The sequence below is a fragment of the Capsicum annuum genome, chromosome 12 (genome assembly GCF_002878395.1).
Source record: "Capsicum annuum cultivar UCD-10X-F1 chromosome 12, UCD10Xv1.1, whole genome shotgun sequence".
NCBI lineage: Eukaryota > Viridiplantae > Streptophyta > Magnoliopsida > Solanales > Solanaceae > Capsicum > Capsicum annuum.
The window spans coordinates 19,753,465-19,762,888 of record NC_061122.1 but is presented as its reverse complement, the minus strand read 5'-3'; the positions used below and the strand labels follow the sequence as shown (position 1 = coordinate 19,762,888).

Sequence of the window (9,424 nt, the reverse complement as noted above, 5' to 3'; positions counted from 1 at the left end):
GTGAGTTGTGATACAATCACAATCAAGTGCACGTTTACATTAATAAGTTTCTCATTTCCTAGGAATGGAATATAATCGTGCCTTAAGCCTATCAAATTATGATAGCTTATAACCTCTTTCAAGATTTTGCTACTTCAGAAGCAAATCGAGGCATACATATGATGTAGAGAAATTTTCTCTAGCAAATCTTATAATCATATAAACGTGTGAAAATATCATCACTTTTATTGATCATTATGATATTCGTGTATTCAATCATTTTTCTTCTTTCAGACATATTATGCATTGCTACCACATACACCTCAAGAATGAAGTAAGTTGTCATATTTCAGACTTACCATATATTGCTACCACATTCACTTCATGGAATGAAGAATATTCAATGGGTCGAATTTCATGACTTTTCATTAAAAACACATTATTTTGCCTTAGCCATCATAATATCATCAATATGGTGCATTGAGATTCAAACTCAACGTCTTACCCATATAAAGGCGTCTTAGGCATAAATTGATGAAACTTAAACCCAACATAGTATCATCCCTTTTGATAATATTGTTCTTGAGGAATAAATTTAAAACATAATGGTTCCAAACCAATTAATTTTTCCTCAAATCCAACAATAATTATATTATTAGTAGCAAAAGACCAAAAATATAAGGAATTACTAACCTTGAAATTCTTTAGATTTATAATCTCACCAATTTGGCAGAGTCTCGTGCTGATAACGTGTTATAAAACAAGAAAGAATAAATAAGAAGAGTAGAGAGAATAGAGAGAGTGACTCTTATTTCTTCTCTTGAAGGATGAGAGATCATAAGATTATCAATACAATGAACAAAACCCCTCTATTTATAAGGAAAATTTACTCCTAGCTTGAGTAAAAGACAGATGCTTCAAATCCTAATAGATATCAAAGTAGATCTTGATAGACATTCACTATAATGTAAATACATTTATAACTGTTATAACTAAGTTGTCAACTGGTTTGTGGTCAATGGTCATAACAAAAAAAAAAGAATTACTTTTATGTCAAATTTCCCAAGATACTTTTATTCTTTTTACAAATTATGTTAAACTACATCCTTGTGAATGAGTAGCTCTCATTTTTTATTTTTAGGATTTCTTTGGCTATTTTGGGAGAGAATTTCAATAAAACCACGTCATATAGAGTTTGCATATTGATTTTTTTGTAGGGAGAAGGCATAATTTCCCCTCAACTTGTCGTTAAAATTTACTTTAGTACTTTAAATTTATCGATAATTATTACCGTCCTAAACAACTTTCGCATGAATTATATACCACCCCAAAAATTTAATTCCACTCTCACATTGGCGAGTGTAATACACTCGCCTTCAAATCAGCGCCACATCATTGTCACGCAAGCTAGGCCAAAGAAAACAAATTAAAAAATAATTCTATATACATATATATAAGTTAAAAGAAAAAAAAATCACCCCCCACCCCCCCCCCCCATTTTTCCTTCTCCCCCCCCCACACCCCCCCCAACCTCCCCCCCCCCCCCCCCAACCCTACCTCACCCAAACCCCTTCCAACAATCTGCATACCCCTACCCCCTCCCCCTATGTAATTGGTAACCCGCCCCCTCTTCACGTTACTGAACCTGCAACCACCCACTCTGCTGCTGAACTTGCTTCCCCCATTCCCCTCCACCCTCAGCCCCCAGGTCACTGCCCCACACCACCTTAATATTTTTTGTTTTTCTGGTATTTGAGTGTCATTTTTTAAAACAAAGCATGGATGTAGAATAACAAGAGAAAAACTTTCAATCTCACCTCCACCTCATTCTTGAAATTTTTTTTTTTTTTTAATTTGTTCAAGCAAAATTAGAATGAGATGGTTATGAAGTTAATTTAGTTATGGAGTAAAATTAGTTTTGATGAAATAAATTGCATTTTTTGAAGATTTTTGTGTAAGAAGATGATGTTATTATAAAAATTCACATGAAAAATATTTTGATATGCATTGAAAATGGTTGATAGGAGTGGGAAAGAAAAAAGAAATAGAGGAATTAGAAGAGAGGGGGTGGTGGGATTTGAGGAAGAAGAAGAGAGAGAGAATGGTGGGGTGTGAAGAAAAAAATAATATTAGTGGCTAAAAATTAAAAAATGGACCCACTTTTTTTTTTTTACACTTCTCTTAATTCAAAACACGATTAATATTTTTTTTTTTGGCCACATCAATCCTTAAGGGAGTAATATAATTCACGCAAAAATTGTTTAGGAGGACAAATAATTACCTATAAAATTAAAGTGCTAAAGTAAGTTTTGGCAACAAGTTGGTTTGGGGGTGGGGGGGGGGGGGGGGGTTAATTTATGCCTTTTCCCTTCCCGAAGCTCTCACCTTTTTGCAAATTTTAGTGTTGACAGTGGGAGTTTTTACTCAGAACAACCCCTCTTGTTCATCATTTATAGATTGAAGATTAGAACTACAACTTTAATTTCTTGCTTATTATTGAAGGAATTAACTATTACTTGATTAATCTTACCTTGCATGTTGAAAATTATATTGCAATCACTTGATTATCAAAATATAAAGTTGGGCGTGATCAAATTTTGGCGTAACTATTAGCATATTTAGGTTAATGTAGGACAACCAAATTGTTTTGGTCTAATTTAACGGTAAATTGGACAAGCTATTTGTGTAAATTAGATTCCTTTGATCTTGATTTAGTTTTGTGACATTGCCCGAGGAACTTATTCATATAGTGGATAGAACCTTAGGAGAATCATACCCAAAAGCTAGCTATTAAGGTGGTAGAGTCCAGAATTATATAAGGTTCAAGTCAGTTCTCCATTGAACTAACATGGAACTCAAGCCATACTCCTTGCAATAAGATCATAATAAACCACCACATACCATATCTGTCGATTTCAACAACGGTGTGCTAGACATTGCTAGTCCCCGCCGAACACTGTCATACTAGTGTCACCATCTCAAACATGTGGGAACCCAGGATGATTAGTTGCTCTGATACCACTAATACAATTTTAGGAGAATCACACTTCAAAAGCTAGCTATTGAGGTGGGAGAGCTCGGGGTTATATATATAAGCCCCGCATCAGTTCCCCACTTAACGGACGAGGGACTCAAGTCCCATTCCTTGCAATAATATCATAAAAGAACTTTGGAGCATTCATTTGGACTCAAATAATTAATACTAACACAATCTTTAGTGCCAAGAATGTGTTACCTTGAATGCTTCACTGAGTTTTTTCTTTGTTACATACCCCTCTGCTAGAGTTTTCAACACGACAATTCTCCAGTCCTAAATTCTTGAAAACGAGTTTGCTTGTCGACTTTTATTGCTTAATGGTTAGGTTTTGCATCTTGACTAGTTCTCACAGGTAGTTCCTCTTTGTTTGACATCTTGTCTTAATGTGCGAAATTGCGCTTATTTCTCTGTAGATCCTATTGTTAACACTTTGTTCTGATCAAGGATAATGCTGGCTTGGAATTATATCTTGAAACACATCCATGATGTTTGAGACAAGAAAATGGAAGTTGTATTTACTAAACTTTGGAGGAAAGGTGACCGTCATGCCTAGTGGTAGAGTCAGGAATTCAAATTAGGGGATTCAGAAAGAAATATTTGTTATGCCAGGAGACAAGGGGATTCAACAATTTATATGTGTGCAACACAAAATTATTTACTCTATTTCCATAGTATAATATTTTAACACGCGGGTTCAGTTGGATCCTCTTGCACCACTCTGTCTCCGTCTCTAGTCATGCCAGTGGAGATAATTGTTCTTGATTACACGTGTGTCAAACACTCCTCTTGGAAGCTCCATTGCATGTTTTCATGGAACAATTTGCATTCGGGTGAAGCTTTTGTTCATCATAAAGGTTATTACTTGTAGTGATTATTGATAAGAAGATGATTAATACTCTCAACTTGCTATAACAGTCGATTACACTAGTGGCATTTAAATTTTCTTAATAGATATATCTTATATCTTATTGCTAATCATTTGTTGCTACAAAGAGCCACCAGTTCTTCCGCCACACAATCTATCTCTTCATCCCCTTTTGCGTTCATCATCTCACTCAATTCCTTAGCTTTCTTCCTCACAGCGTCCTCGCTTTCCTCTACTACCACCTTCCTTATCACCTTTGCAATTCCCACTCCAATATATTCCACAAGCCTAGTATTCAATGGTTGGTCAATGTGCATAGGCATGGAAATTATTGGCATACCAAACTTCATACTTTCTATGAAAGAACTTCATCCACAGTGACTCACAAATCCACCTATCGATGGATGTTGAAGAATTGTCGCTTCACGAGCCCATTCTTCCATAATCATTCCCCTTTCTTCTACCCTTTCAAGATACCCTTCTGGTAATGCATCTTGCATTCCAATTTTTTCGCCGTGTGGAAACCTGATGACCAAAATGAAGTTCACTTTGCTAAGTTCTAGCCCTTGAACTACTTCAAGTATTTCCTCCTTGGATAGAAAAAACTCACTTCCAAATGAAACAAACACAGTTGAACTTTTTTCTTTCTTGTCAAGCCATTGCTTGATCTCCTCGTGATCATCTTGATCAATGGATTGTTGAACTAGCGAACCAAGGGGGACTATTTTCTTGGAAGCAAAATTTGAAAGATAATCCATATATTTTGCTTCAAAATTTCTGTAAGCTTTCACCAGAATAATTCACGTGATTGCTTAAAAGCCTCACTGAATGGGAGCTTCTGACCCGGTGTTTCATCAATATTTTTCTTTAATGAAAGCATTTCATATTCGCGTAGATAAATTTCAGGAAACGGGAACATCTCTCGTGTGGACGACCCATACTACGCTAAACGTGATGAATACAACAGCTGGAATGTTCAGAGAAGAAGCAAAATCAGCAGCCCATGTCTGATTGTAGTCATAAATGACTAAGTCTGGATTTAGAGCTAATTGTAATATGTCAGAAAATTTTGGAGCAGCCTTTTCGAAAGCTTCTTTGAGGGTGCCCATGAGATGGGATGGAAGGCCATGTTAGGATCGATTTGCGTGTACACACACTAAATTTATGAAGAGGATGAAGAAAACTAGAGAGAAAGTTCTTGAGGAGAGAAAGATAAGTGAGAATGAATTACGTGATAATACCCCGAGAGTAAACTCCACGATGGAGGGGCTATTTATATTAATGACTCAGAGTATGTACAGTTACATAGAGAAATGAGAATAAAAGATACAACCTAAAATTTGGGTTGAACTGCGTGAACATTAATACATAACAGTACGTCACATATTAATCAGGCTCCACAACCTAACAGGCCATTTGTGGTGTGATAATGTGGAGGAAGATTTGGCAAAGATGGAATATGAAGCTCAACTAATTCTATTGACTGAGAATACTTCTCTATGTCCCTTTTCTTGATGGAGTACTTGAGATTTGCGGGAGTAGAACATATGTAAATGTGGAAGTTTCTATTTGCGAGTTTTTTGACTAACTCTAGATATGGACTTGTGTGACCATGTGCTAGCCATGGAAACATGAGTACACTAATGGTTTTCTTCTTTGCCTCCATTAATGATCACTTAGATTTCTCTCTCTCTCTCTTGTTTTCTCTATGTATAATGGATCTAGTAAGTGCGATTATTAATCAATTTATAGTAGTTATTTGTTGAACTTAGGTTGTGTGACACCCTTAACAAATGCCGGGCTGATGAAGGCGGGTCAAGAAGGTCTGATATGCTTCTAGGATAACAGATTTTTAAAGATCACGAGGTGCACACAACTTACTGCAAGAATCCATATCGGAATGAAAGAGAAAAGTGAATAGCTCAAGTTCACATGGTACGCATACATTTGAGTTCGATGATAGCGTAGCCCAAAAGAAAAATTCATTCGTCTTCACATGGTACGCACACTTTTGGGTTTGATATAATTGTGTAGTCTAAAACGGATAATATATGTCATGGCTTAGATCGTGATAAATTTGGTATCATAGTCTTAATTTCCTTAGTACAGTGTGGGGAACTTCAATGAGGGCGTTGAGTCCTTGAGGAGGTCTATGTGATGCCCCTGACAGAGGGCGGGCTAATGAAGACGGATCAAGCAAGGACTGGCAAGCTTTTAGGCTAAGAAGCTACTAAAGATCATGAGATGCACATGACATCTGCGGAGAATCCCAATAGGAATGGAGAAAGGAATGAAGTGGAAAGCTTAAGACACAGCTAAAGTTCACATGGTACACGTTTTGGGGCTTGATGATAGCGTAGCCCTGAAGGAGAGCCTAGACTAATTGGTAAAGTTGTGCTATGTGACTAGAAGGTCACAGGTTCAAGCATTGAAAATAGTCTCTAACAGAAATGCAAGGTAAGGTTGCGTACATAGACCTTTGTGGTTGGACCCTTTTTGAACCCTGCGCATAACGGAGGCTTTAGAGCACAAAACTGCATTTTTTTCTTTAATGATATTGTTGCTTTAAATGAAAATTTGTTCGGGCCTAAGCCTATGCCTTAAATGGATAACATGTGTCATGGTTTTGGGTCGTGAAAAATATGATTTCAAGTCGTACACATGTCACCTTAGGCAAAACCTATATTGGAACAGGAGAGGAAGTGAAGATTCTTATGAGGCATAAATGAACGGGTTGGACTGAAATTGAAAATATTAAAATATTTTAAAAATTTTCTTTTTGTAGAAAAAAAATTAGATAATTTCTTTTTTGGAGGGAGAGGGGGAGTGCAGGGTGCAGTGGGGGTAGGAGGGTGAGATGGGTAATGTTCGGGGTAAGAAAACAATTTTTAAATAAATTTTGTGAAAAAAATTTAGTTACCACTTGTTTGCTCCTCTTTCATTAAGGAAAGCATTTTCCTTATTAGATAGGTTGGAATGAAAATTGAACTGACTTCAGTTGATCTTCTTAAAATAAATTGAGGCTTAATGGATTGAAATTAAACCCAATTTAAGTAACTTACATAAATTCCTAAATGTTTAAGTGTTATAACATTTTATTTCAATAATTTATTAAATTACATTATATCTCAGATTTTTAAATTTGTGATATATATGTTATAACGTGATACATATAATTAGTGATATATTTAAAAAAAAAAAAGATTTTTATTTTAGGAAGTAACGGATTCAATTATTACAAAAAGTAAAATTAGGCACAAATCGTGAAAATGATAAATCTGGTTCCAGATGTATCACAATGATAAATCTGGTTCCAGATGTATCACAATGATACATCTGGTTCCAGATGTATCACAATGATACATTTCGTAAAATTACTCATTAATCATTAAAAATTTAATATCACACCAAAATAAATAATTTACATATGTCGAACATATGTTAAATGTATCAAATATTTATAAATAATTTAAAGTTAAATATTTGTTAAATTACATCATATCCTGGATTTTTAAATTTGTGATACATATATTATAACGTGATACATATAATTAGTGATACATTTAAAACAAAAAAAAATTATCTTAGAAAATAACGGATTCAATTATTACGGGGAGTAAAATTAGACACAAATTGTGAAAATGATAAATCTGGTTCCAGATGTATCATAATGATGCATCTGGTTCCAGATGTATCACAATAATACATTTCGTAAAATTACTCACTAATCATTAACAATTTAATATCACACCAAAATAAATAATTTACATTTGTTAAACATAGGTTAAATGTATCAAATATTTATAAATAAACATATGTTAAAGTTGTATCAATAGATGATAATTTGGGAGAGATTTTAGGGGATGAAATATTTGAAAAAATAAATCTTCAAAAATAAATAGATTGCATGCATTAATTGTAGAGTAAAAGTGGGGTGAAAGTTTTATTCATATGTATCAAGAGTAAATTTTATTCATATGTATCAAGAATAAAATAGAAAATTTGAAATTTTAAGTAATTATTTAAAAAGTAGGGGATTTGGGGTAACAAAGTCTCTTAGGTTGTTTTGTGTAACTTATCCTTATAAATTATCATGAGCCCAACCCATAAATATTGAGTTGAGTTGGACAAGTTCACTTAATTTTGACTCACTCTGACACCCTAGGCACAACTAAAGTTTGTATTATTGCAATGGGGCTGCTGCCCTCTAGGATGAATCTCTTGTGCACTCAGCTTCGTGCCCATTGATTGCACCAATTATGCGGGGCATATAAAAGTTGCAAATTTGATTTGATAACAAAGACTAAAGTGTTACTTTTTGTGTTGTTTTTTTCTGATGGGATTAACTGTTATTTACAGTCACTTCAACTCAATTTACAATTGCCTTCTATCTATTGACATTGACAAGGTTTTCTTTGGTATTTTTTGGCATAAGATTTCTCCAACTTTGGCCCCTTTTTCAGAAAGTCGTATGCAAAAATTCACTTGGCAAAGTATAAGAGGAATCTCATACAAAGTATTGTCTGCCACATAATAGACATGTCTCGTACGAAATAAAATTTTCCATATTGTTGCCAAGAGTTTTAAGTTATAAGCATAGTTGTTTATTATATGTAATTTTACATCATCAGATCACATTTATTTGTTATAGTAAATAATATATCTTGTTTCCAAAGTAAAAAAAGATCTCACATGTTATTTTAAAAAATTACCTGTAAGTATATATTGAATGATCATATTAACAAATTACTTACATGATAAATGTATATAACTTAAATTCTTCTTCCAATCACCATGGTATTGTAGGTCAATTAATAAGTCTCTCAACATCAGATTCAAATTTTTCTCTCTGTTGCAATTAGTTTGACACTTCAAACTCCAAAAATCTTGATGTTCACTATTAGCGTTGTCAGTTGTAATTTGATCTATTTCTTAGAAAAGAAGTTGCTTAAATTATTTGTTATTTTTCTCCCATGTCTTTTGCTTGTCAATAACCAACTAAAAGTGCTCTATATTTCTTTCATACTCATCCGATAACCATATGAATTTTTTAACTTGCTCTGGCCATGAAAAGTATATGTATTCATACTATACGTCACTCAATTTATTTTTGAAAATGAGTTCGGTTTTTAACTTTTATTGCTTAATTGTTTGGTTTCTCTTTGTTTGATATCATGTCTAATGCATGAAATTGTGCTTATTTCTCTGTGGATCCTGTGATGTTGACACTCTGTGTTGATGAAAGATAATACTAGCTTGGAATTACGTCTTGAAACACATCGATGATAATTGAAACTGCTAATTATGTCTTCAATTTTTCCTTGTATATTTTAGGAAACTTATAATTCCTATTGGTTTAGGAGATCCATTGTCCTAATAGATTTGGGAAAGAAAAATATTTTCCTTGTAAGTTTGGGACTATTTGAGATCTTTATATAGGGGATGTTGATGGGAATTCTAAAGCATTGTACATTTTTTCTTTTTCTTTTTTCATAGTGGAAAACTTACTTCGCTTTTGCTAGGAGGATTAGGCCTAGCCGAAC

General features: G+C 34.1%; 1 pseudogene; it reads right to left on the bottom strand.

The window, feature by feature from the left end:
* Positions 1–3,467: 3,467 nt before the first annotated feature.
* Positions 3,468–5,581, bottom strand: LOC107849748 (annotated as a pseudogene).
* Positions 5,582–9,424: the final 3,843 nt, after the last annotated feature.